Genomic DNA, 16,325 nt, shown 5'->3' on the forward strand with positions numbered 1-16,325 from the left:
GTGTTCTACTGGCTCAAGACAGATGTTTAACACGTCAGCGTCCCTCAAGCAAAATAGGGAATGCTCTGGTTTTAAACTCTGATTATGGAGGCCTTCACTCAGCAATTGGGTGCTCGAGAGCTCTGACGGATATTGCTAGCTATTTAAATATTCAAACAGCCCATGGGCCTCATTACGAGGCTGCCGGTATCCATTTTTTTCTGCCAGCCACGAATGGGCAATTACCGGGTCATGCCGAGTTTGGCGGACCCGGTAATTGCCCTTTCGCGGGTCCCGGTAATAAGGGACTCCCCATTCGGCCCCATATGGCTCAATGGGAATGGGGAGGGTGGTAGCTCCGGTACCGTTAATAACGGTACCGGTATTACCATCAAGTTCTTCTCACGGGTGCCAGTACGGCCACCTGGTCAGACCAGGTGGCTGCAAGGGCACCCTCGAGCAGAACTCGTAGTATGGTGGTATGGTAAAAACGGTGCAGTAGCGATACGGGCGCCGTTGTTGCCTTACCGCCATACTCATAATGAGGCCCCATGTCTTTGTAGGAGTGGGTGTTCACACATTTTCAGACAGATCTCTTGATGGATCTGGGCTGCAATCCTCCTTTAAAAGTGTACATGCACAGGACAGTGCCGCGTGAAGCGGGGTCGTGGTGTTGATGGTGTAAATTGTGAACGTTTTAAGAGGCGAAATGCAATGCATAATGTTGAGAATGATCCGGCTGGGGTAAAACAGCCAAGGGGGGGGGTGTTAAACAGCGACTAAAGATAAAAAATGCCAGGGATGAGCCTAATAAATACATGGCTGCACAGACATGGGGGTTGACACAAGCAATATGATTGTGCTGGCCAACAAAGAGACAAATGTATTAGAATACGCTCTGCAGAATGTATATGTTGGTAAAGACGGAAAAAACATTACCAGTCTGGACAGCGTTCAAACTTTAGATGACCTATTTGATGTAGTAGTAAACCCCAGTAAGGACATATTTTTGTATTTTTCAAATGAGCAGGTGGACACTGCTATAAGAATTATGCGGGAAGACATTGGGAGGGTTGTGAATGAGGGAAATATGACATATATACATGGTGGCGCTACACCCGTTATTCAGGATGACACGTTAATTGAGTTGGAAGCGCAGACATTTGATATGCAGAGGAATCCAAAGTTTACTAACAGTCCTATATCTCTGTAGGCACTTTTAGAGGATGCTGGTATTGTAAATACAGTCTGTTACACATAGCAATATGGTTATGAGTCAAAATATTGGGGCTATTTATACACCACCCCTTGATAACCAAGATGCCTGTGTATACTGGGATGGAAGTGAATACAGTGTTGGCTCTGATAATGTTTCTGCTGATGTTCAGGAAGGGTTAGCGCACAATGACTGTGGCTTCAATGTTGTTTCTTCTGATATTCAGGGCAGGGGCGGACACAATGTTATTCTTTCTAATATTATTACTAGTGATGTTCAGGAAGGGGCTGTTTCTAATATTTTTGATGGCTCTCAAGAGGGGCTGTGTGCAGAGGTTTGGGGTTGAAACTTTTGCTGGTGTTCAGGAGGGCTCTGTGAATAACGATGGGGATGTTATTGCTATTAAGGAGTCGATGTGCACAATGATGAAGAGGTCTACAATACAGATGTTGTTAATATTTCAAGTGCGCTACTGTAGAGTGTTCAACCACAGGGCATTGCAACCACCGAGGTCCCATCAACATCACACACTAACACCAATACACCTGTTGAAACACCTTGCAATGAGCCCATTATAATTTTGGATAGTGATACAGACAAGCAAAATGAAGGTTATCACAGTGTGGGAGCCGGGCCCGTTTTAGGGGTCATTAAGATTTCAGATACAGTCAGCATGTAATGGTTTTTCAAAAGTACAAGAAAAAAAGACCATTTTAAAGGGAATTATAAGAAATTATTGAGCATCGACAAAAGTTTAAAACCCCATTGTAAAAAGAATCAGCTTGTACAATCTATGGTTCAGAACACTTTTGAAAATGCAGAAGGGTGTTTTGACGGTACTAGAGCACCTGGGTGGCGATACTAACACCTTACTGATGCCGTCATGTGCGACAGATATACGGGTTTGCCGGTCAATATTACACTAACCGATGCCCCAGTTGTTGAACACACCCCATTAGTTGTAGAAGGGATCTCTGATACGGCTTTGGAAACATTCACAGAGGTGCCCCCGGCTACAGCGCTAGGCATGGCACAGGGACTGGCACACAATGCACTAACCACCTGTTTAACCACTTTTCCACAAACATTTGTCGGGCCTAGTATATACGCATCTCTGTTAAGCCCTGCTCTGAAAATATCCCATATATTGAACATACTAGAGGAGCCTGCAAAGTTATGACTAGCAACTAGTGAGGCCCCTCAAACTGCTCAAGAACATGTCCATAGTGCCCGGTGCTCCAGGAGATCGAGTAAAATTAAAAACACAACTGCTAACAAATCCATTGTTACAGATTGGCTAATTATTCAAAGTGGAGGCGGATATCCATTTTGACAGTGCTCTAAAAACAGGAGACAAAATGTAAAATGTGCTAGATCTCGAGCTCAGAGGCATCACCTATGTAAATTCTTTAAAAAGGCACGACTAGCTATATCCAGACGCGATCAAACTAGCACCCTGCAGATATCAGCGCCCCCAGATGCCAGATTCACCGGTTTATTTGGAAAGGGTGCAAACTTATCAGAGAAGTTATAAAACCTTTTCGGCTGTGGAACATTACTAGGAATTTAGATTTGTGAATCTGGCTCACTTACGCTCCTTGGGGCACGGGATAGCAGTCATACGGATGCTGTGGAAACGTTAGTCTGGCAAGTATTGGAAACTGTTGGGCCCAATGATTTTGTGCAAATAAGAATGAAGGCTGATGGTTTAAACAGACCCTTGTTTACAAGGTGCTCACATCATGATACGTTTTGCGTTTTTCAGTTTTTGGAGAATTTATGAAGACTTTTGCAAAGTAAGACTGAGATTTTGTGTTTTGTGCCACTGAAAATCATGGCGCTGGTTGTCAGGCCCCGTTCCGGCAGTGCTTATAAGCCTCTGATTAAAATTCTTTACAGCCACATCATAAAATCCAAAGGCAGGTGGCTGCAAAATGTTGATCATGGACCCCTAAATCTCTGTCTGGCGTCTAATCTCAGAGGTTTAATTGAGCCGCAAAGCATAACAGATGCTGTCATATGTGCAAAAGCTCTGCAAGTGCACACTGAGTTGGGACTCCCAACAGGCACACTGGTAGGGTTTGGACAACTGAATCTCTTTGAGGAGTATTTTAATAGACCCATCAAGATACGCTATTTTAACAGCGGTGTGTGGCAGTATTTCCCGCTAACGGCTAAAACAGCCAGAAACAATTTATATGTTTTACACCATGACAACCATTACTACAGTGTATTGAATCTAAAAGGTTTTCTTGGGTCTAAACACCTCTGTCGGCATTGTCATCACATGTCTAAAAACAACCATAGACGCAGTTGCCAATACCACTGTCACTTGTGTCTAGGAGAAGAATGTCAAATGCTCAAGGAAAAACCTGCAAAATGGCCCCAGTGAAACGCGTTTGGGAGCTCTCAAGCCTGTCTAGACACACACATTCAAAAAGCAGCATTGGGGGCGGTCAGGTGCGAGCCGCGCATTGATTGTCCAGCGTGTCGAACATTTCTTCCCGAGAGTCACAACTGTGTCGGGATGATTTGCAGCGTGTGCAAAGTTTCCATTGTCAACACGGCTTAACACCTGTGCTACATGACGGCTGGTAGACCACAAAATAAAACTGAGAACTGCATAATATACGACATGGAGGCCCACCAAGAAATTATAACACACCAACTGAACTATATCTATGCCAGACATCTAACAGGGGATAGTTATTGGTAATTTAAAGAGGGCGCCTGTGTGGCTACCTTTATTAGCACCTTTGTAATGAGCAAATTTACAGGGTATACCTTTCTAGCACATAATGCCAAAGGATATGATTCATGCTTTGTGTTGAGACATCTAGTTTGGGAAAAATTAAATGAAAACGTATCACCCAAGGTGCTAAGCTAATGGCCAGCTTTGTGTTGCCTCTACAAATACGCATTATTGATTCCTTGAACTTTTTGCCCATGAAGTCAACAAGCTTCCAAAAGCGTTTAGCTGTCCCGGTTCAAAGGGTTTCTGTTCCCATCTTTTTAACACAGCCGCTAACCAAAACTACATAGGCCCATTCCGACCCCCGCGACAAAATGCGGTTCAATACATGATACCTAGTGAGAAAGACCAGTTTATGGCCTGGTACAAAGCGAATAAACACAGCGTGTTAGACTTTTGCCGAGAGTTAAGGGCCTACTGTCAAGAAGATGTGAACATTTCAAGACAAGCTTGTCATTTGTTTAGCGAAGGCATCATTCATATGTCTCATTGTGAAACTCCTATAAAGGGTGGAGTGTACATGCCATACATAGACCCTTTTCAAAATATCACACTGGCTAGTTGTTGTATGCAGATCTAAAGACAACTATATCTAAAACCCAAAACAATCGGGCTGTTGGCCCATGATTCTTACCACGGCCGGCAAAAATGTTATTCCATGCCGGCTATTCAATGGCTCATATACATCTCAAAAACAGAGAACATCTCTATACAGCACATCCTAACTGGCACTGGTTAAAAACGCTACGGCCAGTATTGGTTGGACTGTGAGGCAGTGGTTCAAGGAATGGAAACAGCCTATGAATTTAACAGCTGCTTTTATCATGGCTGTCCCGATTGCTACCCCACTGGGGGTTTTAACACTTTAATGGGCACTACTTACGAACAGCTGTATAGACGCAATCTGTTGAAACAAACTTTTCTAGCCAGTCTGGGAACACAAATGCGTGCGATGGTGCAAACAATCCTAATTTGTGCTATTTTCTTAAAGAAATGAATCTACCAAACCTCCTAAAACCCTGAGATGTGCTATACGATGGCCGCACAAATGCTTTAAAGCTACACCACCAAGTCTCAGAGGGTGAGCAAATACACTAGATTTTACCATTCTATAAGCATCTATAAATAATGACAAGCCCTACCTTGTGAGACACCCTGAGATCATCTGTAACAATTTTGGTGATATAGACCAATATTTTGGTCTAATCAGATGCAAGGTCTTTCCACCCCGGGGCCTCTACATATCCATGTTACCCTATAGATGTGAAAGTAAACTAATATTTCTGCTTTGCCGTATATGTGTTGAGACAAAACAGGTCTGTTGTGAACACATGGATGAGGAGCGAAGCTTGACCGAGACTTGGTGTACAATCGAGATGGAGGCGGCTCTGAATCAGGGATATCGCCTGGGGCGCATACATGAAATATGGCATTTTAAAACAGTTACCTTCAAGCTCTTCTGGGAATATAGGCTAAATAGGCCTACATTGATGATTATTATAAACAACAGGGCATACGATAACATATGGAGCAGATTGGGGACAACCCTGCTCGTCGGATGTTGGCAAATCCTTAATTCGTTGTGGAGTAAGTTGGCGCAAAGAGATAATTTGCCAAATATAATCATCATTACAGACCCTGAAGTGCTTCACGGCTATTTGATATTTCTTATGACGTGAGCAGCCGTGTGTACATAGACGATGAAACTGCTTGTCTGTGTTGGCGCTACGCCGTAGAATACCCAACAACTTTGGACAACACAAATATATTCATAGCAGCGTTGACAACCGCTTACGCCTTTTTAAAACTGTTTGCTGTAATGAAGCAATTACAAGCACGGGTTCTGTATCATAATACCAATAGCATTAATTTTGTCAGCCAACCCGGGGATGTCAACCTGGCCACCAGCAATTATCTAAGAGATCTGACTTCTTGACTTCTGATCTAGCTCCTGAAGAATACATTTTGGAGTTCATATCTGCGGGGCCCAAAATATACGGCTTTCACACATCATTAGGAACCGTCAATAATGAAAGTAAAAGGTATAATGTTAAATGTAAACAACATGGTCCAGATACATTTCGACAGTTTAAAAGATCTGGTGCAGTCCTTTTTACAGGGGGATGCATGTGGCACCCCACATTCTATCTTCGTTACACATCCGTGTATAGTGCGCAATAAAAAACTGTGAGAAATTAACACTGTCACAGTACAAAAGACGCTCAGGGTTGTGTTTGATAAAAGAACACTGGCAGCAGACGGGTTGACCCACCCCTATGGCTATTAAATATTTTAACAAGAACCTCTACCAGCCCCTCACTTTTTCATGGTACTTCTGCAGTAGTAATTGTGCCGCAACCCTTCAAGTGGTGTGTCTGAGCTTTTGACTATTTGCATCTGCATGTTAATTTTTTCTGCTACATTAAAATGTGTTTACACATGTATTTTTCCTTTCTGTTGTTAGTTTATCTTTTTATAATTTTTATAATTCATAAACTGGTCATGTTCTTTATAACGTGGTCCTGTTTACTATTTGTATAATAACACACATCACTTGTTAATTATTTGCCATCAGCTATGTTGCGCTTGGGGACATCAACTTTTAGAGAGACTGGTTTTAAGCTCGCTATATAGTTCTGTTTTTTTCAAATGTTGACTTTTTTATTTTCACAGGCATTGTTATAAAATCTTGACATCTTTATATCATCATATATTTCTACCATTTGTATACAGGGTGTATTTTCCCTCTGTACCCGTTCAAAATAATAAGACACAACCAGGTATTATAAAGCAGCAGATTTTTGTTCATATTTAAAACGTGTTTTATTCATATTAAATTAGTCGAGTAATCACCTGTTGCACAACGTTGGTGCTTCCAGATAACACAGCAGCCTTGGACGTATAACAGCCAGCCGCTCTTTAAGTAGATCCAGCAATCACCGCTGTACACATCCAACGGCTGGCTTAACATTAAATTGATCACTTTTCAGCAGATGTTCATTATTTATTTCCTGCAAATAAGTGCAAATACATATGAAGACATCTACAGTCTCAGGCCTCATAGGTCAGTTTACAGGGTTCCATGCACACTGCTCTACCATACTGTCTTTGGTATACTTTATCCTCTCATTTACAAACTGTTTTCTCGATAATGCTTCTAATACACATCAGGCAGCCCTGTCGAAATTGCTTCATTTTCAAAAAGGGGGTTATTCACCATTTGTATCGCTCACAGTGATTTAGGTACACAGCGCTCCACCCCATTCCAAGCCCTTAGCTATGTTAGCGCCTGTGTCAAGCGCATCATTTCTACAAGTCGTTTAGAGCTCAGCATGTGACATATCTTACATAGCGATTTATCCATGTATGCCTTTTCCAAACATTTGTGAGCATCCTGCCGGGGGTCATCAATGTTGTGCCTGATCACCATCTGTGAAAGTGTTGCTTTAAACATGTTTTCACAACAACGGCCGTAAAAGCTTCGATAGCCATGATATCGGTCCAGGTCAAAGTCGATATAACTGTATCATTTTTTATACTATCAGTTTCTATTAGTGAAACACAGGCCTTACAAAGGACATTTTCAGAAGCCCCTACGTTTTCAATTTGGTTTGAACAGCAAATGCAGTAAATAATCATGGTCTCTGCTACATCCTGGTTGTCTTCAAAGCCGTCCACTTCATCGGCTAAAGGCTGGACACAAAACAAATATGCACATTTTTAACTACGGGTACTTCTAATGCCCTGAAAAATACACACAATCGCTTTTAAACCTACTTACTGGATAGCACGCTGTCCGATACTTTGGGTGCCTGACCCACATTTTTTCTTAATGGGCAGTAGGGCATAATCCGTCTCTGGCGTCATTGCAACGGGCGTCTGCAAAACCATAGATTCATATCCACTGTCTTCTGTCAGTGTCCACTGTCGCATTGAATGCTGTTGGTTGAGCCATAATTGCGTCATTGCCATTCCAGGTCGCCATCCCCAGATTAGCCATTGTTATGGGAATATCTCCTTAATGTTTTGTATGCAATCTCCAACAGACTCCCCCACAGCCGTAACAGTAAGCGATGGCTTGCTTTCAACAGAAAGTGTAGCCATGTTTTCTTTTTTTATTATTTGGTGAATGGTTTATTACAAACCTTTACCAACAAATTGCGTACAACTGTATTTTAAGATTTGTGCTGTACAATTATGGTACATATAAATGAGATCTTAACAACCTAACAAGAGTCTCTACTGATCTCCTCAACATACATTTAAAAAGTTTAAATAAAAAGTGCATTTATAGCTTTTTCATCCATTAACATTTACTCCGATATCATAGTGTCCCTTGTTTCTTTATGAAAGATCTCATGTAGCATTTTTCCCAAGGCGCAGCTCATCCTATGATTTTCAGTCTCACCCAACTTGAGCCACCACACGTCTGCATTATTATGCAATGTTCATTTACAAACAATCCAAGATACTTTGTCCTCATAGGCTCCAGCTGGGTGCATGTTAATACTACATGCAATAGTGATTCCTTTTCTTTCTTACATAAGTAACATAATAGGTTATTTGCATCTATCAATTTTTGTGAAGCCAATATGTCTTTTCTTCTAAACAGGTTCAGTCTAAAGCGCATACATGTCGATCTATAGTCTGCGCTAGGGAACTTGTTTAGATAGCTTGGCAATTTGTTCAAAGGTTTTACTTCTGTAGTAATGAAAAATTGAAATTTGATTTTTACTCTAGCGTCTTCTGTTCTAGCCCAATCATAATTCCTGAATTTTTTCTTGGCTGCATTACGGTTGTTGACAAGTAGTTCTTTTGTGATATTAGCATTTGTCATTAGGGTGGTAAAGCATTTGGTCCAGGTTTGTATGACAAGGTCAGTTTGAATAATATCTTCACATTGTAAGATTGCCGAATCGTTCAGTAAGGTTTTCCGAAAGAGTGAAAGAGCGTTCCACTCAACTGCCACTAAAAGAGAGCGTAGGCCTAATTTGTGCCAAATACGTTGGAATGGTACACATCGAGGAAGATGCACACATTTTTTCCAAAAGTGGCCTTCAATTGCTGGCCAGATTTCGCACACAAGGCATAATGCCGTTTCCACTACGTAGGTAACTATCAGACAAACTTTCTGCTTATAAAAGCTAAGTACTGGAATTAATGAAAACTTGTGAAATTTACAATGTATTATCTGACCTTGAGTTGTTAAAGCCCTTATTGTCGTGCTCTGGTTTTCGTTATTTTTGCTTGAGTTGATTACCACTCCTAGATATTTTGCTGTTGGAGTTTGAAGCAAAGGCTGATTGGCTAAATGCCTTTTCTGTTCTTCCATTCATAGATTCGAAGACTAGGATCATGGTCTTGTCAATATTGATTTTAAGCCCATTCTGTTCTGTGTGGATGTTTAAAAGATTTAGTTTGCATTGCAGGCCAATTTTTGTTTGATCTAACAAAATTAGACTGTGCGCATATTCTTTGCCCGTTAATCTTTGGCGAGAACGTTGATTCTTCTCAAATTGTGAGGGGCATATCCAATATAAATCATTTAAACAGCTGTGAGGCCAGAGGTCATCCTTGTTTTAGGCCGTTAATTGTTTTTATTTCCTCGGTTAATAGTTCATCACAGTGCAATCTGTTTTGAATTGTCGTGTGTGTTTATAGAGCCATTATAGGTTCCAGGATATTCTGCCGACATTTCCATTGACATAATTTTGTCCATAGTGATGCTCGGTCGACGCTGTCAAAGGGCTGTGCGAAATCTACTAGACCAATGTATGTTTTTTCACCTTTATAGATGGCTCTTATCTTAAAGATGTTCAGAAGGAACAGGTGTAAGGAACAATCCACTCCTCTTACGAATCCACATTGCCGGTCGTCAGTGTGACCTGAAGTTCGGCTCCATTCTTTAAGGCGATCTGAAGCGTAGATTTTACCTAGCACATCTAAAAATGCAATGGGATGGTAGTTCTTTGGATCGTCCCTAGATCCTTTTTTAAAGATTGGGATAATCACCGAGCTTTTCCAGGATGGAGGAAGATTCTTTGTTGTTGTAATTGTATTGAAGAGAGCACGGCAAAAGTTTGACCATTTTCTGGGGGCTTTTTTAATATAAAATTAGTTAGCACATCCGGGCCAACGGTGAATCATTTAATTTCATAATAAGGGTTAGAATTTCAGCTTCAGTTATTGTTAAATCCCAGTCTTGTGTCAAAGTCATCTTCTGAACTGTTATTTTGTGCCACCAACACATAGTGCTATTTTGCACTGCACTGGAAGCTGATACAGCATTTCCGTTATATAAGGCAGAATAAAACCTGGTCCAATCCTTTCCTGCTATCAGATTGATGGTAAATGATTGATTGGCAATAGAGGTCTCGTTCAATATTGACCATAAATTCTTTGTATTTTTGTTTCCTATTGCTTTCATCATTTTGTTGGAACTGGATGTTTTTGTGTCATATCAGCCAGTTTTTAAATCTTTGCTTTAGCTTTGAGATAATAATGTATTTTAGAGTTTCTTTTTTTCTGTACCCTTTGAATTTAATTTCCTAATTCACGTTTCTTTTGTTGAACAAATGCATCAAAGATATGCTTATGTTTGAAGCTAGATTTTGTGTGCTTACCAGCTTTTTGTTCAAACATTTGTAAAAGCGGTACGTAATTGCATCCAAGCCTCTTGTCAGTTACACCTATTTTGTACTTTTCACACAGTGTGCCTACACGCTCGCGCATGACGAAAAGTCGACTCCTACCAGCATTAAGATTCACCTGGTGTTGATACCTCTTCCTTGGGTTGTTATGGCTCCAGTTCAATGTCAGTGTGAGTATTTTTGTATCACTCTTGGTTGTTTTGGTAATAATCAAGTTTTCTACTTGAGCTACTAAGTTGCTCGTTGTAAAGAAGTAGTCATGGTGAATCTTACTAAACCGTTGGACCATGTAGTTGCTGCAGGTAGGTCGCCTCTTGTGTTGCCATTTAACGTATGCATATCACAAATGAACATTTATTTTGTTAGCAATTCACGGCTAGCTGTTTTCAAGGTGGAATTGTGGGTTGTTTTTCTTTGCTTGATACTGTTATGAATCTCCAGTAGACAGCATTAAAATCTCCACAGATTATGATTTTCGGATCATCATATTTGGCTGGACAGTCATCAAGATATAAACCTGAAGGTATGGTATGCCCGTGGTGAAGGAATGCAGACTCGGGCAAAAAATGGAAAAGCACACAAAAAAGGTAGTACTGCTACTCGGAAAGGCTCAACCCAATTTTTGTCAGTGAATGAAGCAAAACATTTAGATTATATTGGGGAACCTTTGCCAATTTGTACTAATGGAATGTATCTCAAAGTTAATAGCCCATGAAATTGTCCAGGAAGAAAAAACACATACACATATCCGGGGCTGTGAGTATAGATTATTTGTATTGAGACAAAACAAAGTTCTCTTGTGGACACTTACATATATTACAAAATTACAAACTATAGACAAAAACATATAATGAAGTCATAAATCGAGCAATATAACCCACGTTGTGATCCTTGAATTCTTTAAAATTTAAGCATAAATGTTTTTGGGAAAAAGGTTCCAAAAACACAACAATAAACAACGTGAAAAGAATGTGTATAAAACAATTGCACAAGTGATTTAATGCTTATACAAATCTGTAAGAATCTATGGGCCTCATTACAGGTCGGGCAGTCCGGAATTAACAGTGGCGGTAAACCCACCGCCACTGTTAATTCCGGACCGCCCGATCCAGAGTCCTGCAGGCGGGAGGTGATCTTCCCGCCAGGTCTGACCAGGCGGGTTGAACACCTCCCGCCTGCAGGCGGATGTGGAAACACCAGCACCATCATGAGATGGTGCCGGTGTTTCCACTTCCCCATTCCCATTGAGTCCTATGGGACTCAATGAGAATGGGGATTTACCGAATTCCGCCTCCGGAATTCCCAGGACACCAGGGCTGTAATGCCCTGGTAATCCCGGGAGTCACAGAGGCGGAATGGTAATACGAGTCCGGCGGTAACCAGGTGGTTTTACCGCTATGGTTACCACCGGACTCGTAATGAGGCCCTATGTCTTTAGTGGGATGCTCAGGTTCCAAGTATCTGGTGCATGAGTTTTGGTGAAATTCATCTTTTATTACAGATGCTTGGTGGGTTTCAGCAGTCATAGTTCTGCCTATTCTAATGGATTCTGCCTAAAAGGAGACATTTTTCTTCTAATAGCCATAAGCCAACATAGCAGGGGGTAAATGTGTGATTTCACCATCAAATCTGTTTGAATCACATGAACAATATTAATCAAGAACCCCCAAATAAAAGGTTCATTTTCCCCCTTGCATAAAATTGATGTTTCGGCGGCAATAATGTCCATCTTGACGCTGCATCAGAGGGAAAAGTATTTGTACATAATAGCTGCCTTCATCAGGGCGATTAGATGGCCCCTATAACAGAAAAACCAAGCGAGAAAAGAAAAGGAAAATAATTAATGTAAAAATCCTCTTGGTAAGAATGTGTATCCTTGCTGGACATTCCAGGGCAAATTAGTAGCACCAATTACTTTGTGCAAAAAAAGGAAATGTTGTTGGAAAACAATGTATCATTTAAGAGAAAAGAGTGGGCTTGTATAGAACCAGGGTATACATTTACTACTACTTCTGATGGTCTGTGATGGGTGTATTAAATAACTTGCTCACCACAGAAAGCTGGTCGAAACTCTCTCAATGTGGCAGGCTTCAAGATAGAACATCATCATGTCTATGAATTTTTCATTCTTCCATTCGACTGGATTCCAATATAGATGTTCATTATGATTAACATTTTGTGGGTTTTGGTTTTATAATTATTAGTCTTCAGAGTAAATATTTGCATATTTATATTTGGATTATTAGTTGTGTGAATTCTGAAATCAAGATTTTTATTGAGCATAATTAGTAGACCAGATGAGGGACGCCCTGTTTTTCCTTTTTGGGCAAGATTTAAAACAGAGTCATATCCTTCTGCTATCAGTTTTTCGGTCATCCATGTTTTTTGGAAACATAATGGGGGTAATTCATAGAATTTAGCGCACGAGTGGCGCACGCAGCTGGCACACAGTGTGCGCGTGCAAATCTCTGCGCCAGCCGCGTGCGCTAAAATCCATTTCCGCGCACAGCATATTCATGGATTTTAGCTACCAAAACCAGCCGTGGCACACAGTGGCGCAGCGACCCTGTAGCAGCATCAGTTATGCCCACAAGAACGCCCCTCGCGCAGGGAAAAGCCATCAAAATCCCCAATCCAGCGCAAAGGGCTGCGCTAACCCTGTACCAGCACGGCAAGCGGGGAATGTGTATTACTGGGGTTCGCGGGAAGTTTTACATGCGATTGTCCCTGTGCGAGTGGGGTACGTGTATTACTGGGGTGCGCGGGAAGTTTTACACGCGATTGGCCCTGTGCGAGTGGGGTACGTGTATTACTGGGGTGCATGGGAAGTTTCACACGCGATTGGCCCTGTGCGAGTGGGGTACGTGTATTACTGGGGTTCGCGGGAAGTTTTACACGCGAAAGGGCCCTGTGCGAGTGGGGTACGTGTATTACTGGGGTTCGCGGGAAGTTTTACATGCGATTGTCCCTGTGCGAGTGGGGTACGTGTATTACTGGGGTGCGCGGGAAGGTTTACACGCGATTGGCCCTGTGCGAGTGGGGTACGTGTATTACTGGGGTGCATGGGAAGTTTCACACGCGATTGGCCCTGTGCGAGTGGGGTACGTGTATTACTGGGGTTCGTGGGAAGTTTTACACGCGAAAGGGCCCTGTGCGAGTGGGGTACGTGTATTACTGGGGTGCACGGGAAGTTTTACACGCAAAAGGGCCCTGGGCGAGTGGGGTACGTGTATTACTGGGGTTCGTGGGAAGTTTTACACGCCAAAGGGCAACGATACGTCACAGATGGCCTGTTGAGTTTCCATCTTCATTTTCAGGTCAAACAGCAATTTCAATTGTATCTGCATTCTTAATCGGTTCTTGCGTTGACGCTGTTAAATTAGTCGATGTTGCTTGCAGTGGTGACTTATTAGATTCTGGTTGCACTTGCTCCTCTACTAATATATCATGACCATGGCCAGTTTGATCCAGGTTAACCTGTATTTTGCTCAGCTGTAGGTGTAGTTGGGCATCTTTTAACGTGGTTTCTGGTCGTGGGATTGGCACATGTTCTTGGAAGTTTTGGCTCAGGGTCTAAACTTGACTATCACTGAGAACAGGGTCTGCGTTAGAAGTTATGGTACTTTTGTGACAAGATTGATTTGCTCCGGGGTACTGGGAATTGTTTTCGGGGTATTTACCCCATTTTAAGATTTCTTTAGCAGCTTCCAGCTGTATCTCTTTATTTATTCTAGATTCAGTCACATGATCACATAATGATCTTTGTAACAATATGTGTGTAGAAGCTTATTTATCTTGTTGATTTTCCAGACCACTGACGACATTTTCGATATGAAGCAATTTCGTATTAGCCATAGCCACACTTCTTTTAGGGTTTCATACAATTTGGTAAAAGGGAGCTATCACTATCTAGAGGGCTGACATAACAGTTGCCAGTAGTTGACAAGTTGCCTGCTCCGTAAGTGTGGCTTTAATTTCACCTTGCTTCTGCCTTGTGACATTTGCATGATTCATTGTCGGGCTGTTATCAAATTGGTATAATTTCTCTGGCTGATCTGTTTGTGTGGCAGAGTTGAGAGCAGGATCCAGTTCTTGTAGTCGAGGATAAGGTGGCACTTTTATAAGTAAATTAAAATCGGGGCCATTTTGCTCGTCAATATGGCTCTTATGATCTGATGTCTTGTTTATATGATTCTACCATCCATCAGCAATTGTTTCCATGTGTGGTATAATTTTTCTGCGTTGCAAACTGTTTTCAAGTTGCACAGTCATGTGGGCAATTTCTTGTATCAATAATGAATCCTGAAGATTTAGGCCTTTAGAAGCCTCAATAGGTAGGCCTCTAAACACCACTTTTTCTTTCGAACATATGATGGATGAGATATTAGGATATCAAATATCAGAAATGCAGATATGTTTTTGTGGAATTAAGTTTGTTAATTCCTGTTGAATTGGTGCCGAAGAAAAGGTGGACATTAATGTTTCGCGGGAGTCCATGGAGGGCGAGTTCTGAGAATTCATGCTGGTATTTTTGTTTTGCACGCATAACTGCGCATTCTGATAGAAAGATTCTCTTTGTCCTATAGAATTCGCCTCTTCCCGTCCGGGGGGTTGTTTTAACAATGCCCCACCTAAGGGACCATTTCGCATGAACTCAGAAGTGGTCTTAGAACTGTTGCACATCATGCTAGTGTTAGCGATCCGCATTGACCTAGCACCAAGAGGCTGCTTTTCTAGCAGTTGTGCCGTTCATGTGGTAACTCCTGTAGTACCTGGCGATGTCCCCACCTGGTTAATACGAGCTGGCTGGTCTTTTTTATTGAGTAAATCTGTCTCCATCCGATCCATAAAGTCATTAAGAATTATATCAGATATTCGTTTGCCGTTATTTTTCTGTAGAAATGAGTTATTTCTGGCTGCATTATCCGCCGGTGAAAATGTATTACTGGTCTTGGTCCGGAGAATGTATGGTACAAATTGCTTGGATTGTTTAAGCTTGTTGTGTAAGGCATCTGCATGTCATTACTACTGACAGCTATATTTCTCTTTGTTTTTTCCGTGTCAACTGGTTGTTTAGAAGTTAACATCAAGCGTTTGGAGCTTGGTGTGGAGGTGAATGCCTCTCCATTTCTGTATTCGGCTCCGTCTCTGTTTGTATGTATCGAGGTGCTTCCCAGATGGCTGTGTGAAGCCGGACAAAATCTATGAATCATATCAGTCACCTGGTGGCGGCCTGGCGGTAAGTACCCGGACCCAAACAAAATTGAATGCAAAGTGCCTGCTTCATGCCTCTTTCGTCTAAGTCAGCTTCTGCCTGTGGGTCCCGTGGGTCCTGTGGGTCAGACTCAGCAAGTTTATCGACGAAAAGAGTAAAATCAGTTTCACCAGAGCAAGTCACTCGCGGAGAGGAGCACAATTGACTCTCGTCATTAAGCACAGGCGATTGTTAATGAGACATGTGTTGGCTAGTTTGTCAACTTTGGGGGCTAAGGTAGAAAGGTTGTGGCAATTTTCAGGGGAAGGATTTTTGTTTTTTGAGCATGCCATTTCCAGCCCAACGCACCCACTCACTTGCGTGTTTACCAACAGGACGTTGTCACAATCAGCGTTGGGATCTTGATCCACTGCTTCTTCCAACAGTTTGCAGTTTTTCAGAAGCTTTTTCTGCCACCAAGTCTTCTGCTTGGTCCCAGCCAGACTACAGACAGACTGCAAAATGATTGCACTC

General features: G+C 41.9%; 1 protein-coding gene and 1 long non-coding RNA gene across 4 annotated transcripts in view; one reads left to right on the forward strand and one right to left on the reverse strand.

Annotated features, from left to right (window-relative positions):
• The window catches only part of LOC138472979 (vertebrate ancient opsin-like), a 456,729-nt gene that overhangs the window by 411,102 nt on the left and 29,302 nt on the right, over window positions 1-16,325 (reverse strand). The window lies entirely within an intron of this gene.
• The window catches only part of LOC138472980 (uncharacterized), a 231,042-nt gene that overhangs the window by 136,918 nt on the left and 77,799 nt on the right, over window positions 1-16,325 (forward strand). For all 3 annotated transcript variants that reach the window (XR_011268708.1, XR_011268707.1, XR_011268709.1), the window contains one exon: window positions 10,659-10,767. This is a non-coding gene — a long non-coding RNA (uncharacterized lncRNA). The remainder of the gene's footprint in view (window positions 1-10,658; window positions 10,768-16,325) is intronic.

The sequence above is a fragment of the Ambystoma mexicanum genome, chromosome 8 (genome assembly GCF_040938575.1).
Source record: "Ambystoma mexicanum isolate Mex_15411 chromosome 8, UKY_AmexF1_1, whole genome shotgun sequence".
NCBI classification, from domain to species: Eukaryota; Metazoa; Chordata; class Amphibia; order Caudata; family Ambystomatidae; genus Ambystoma; species Ambystoma mexicanum.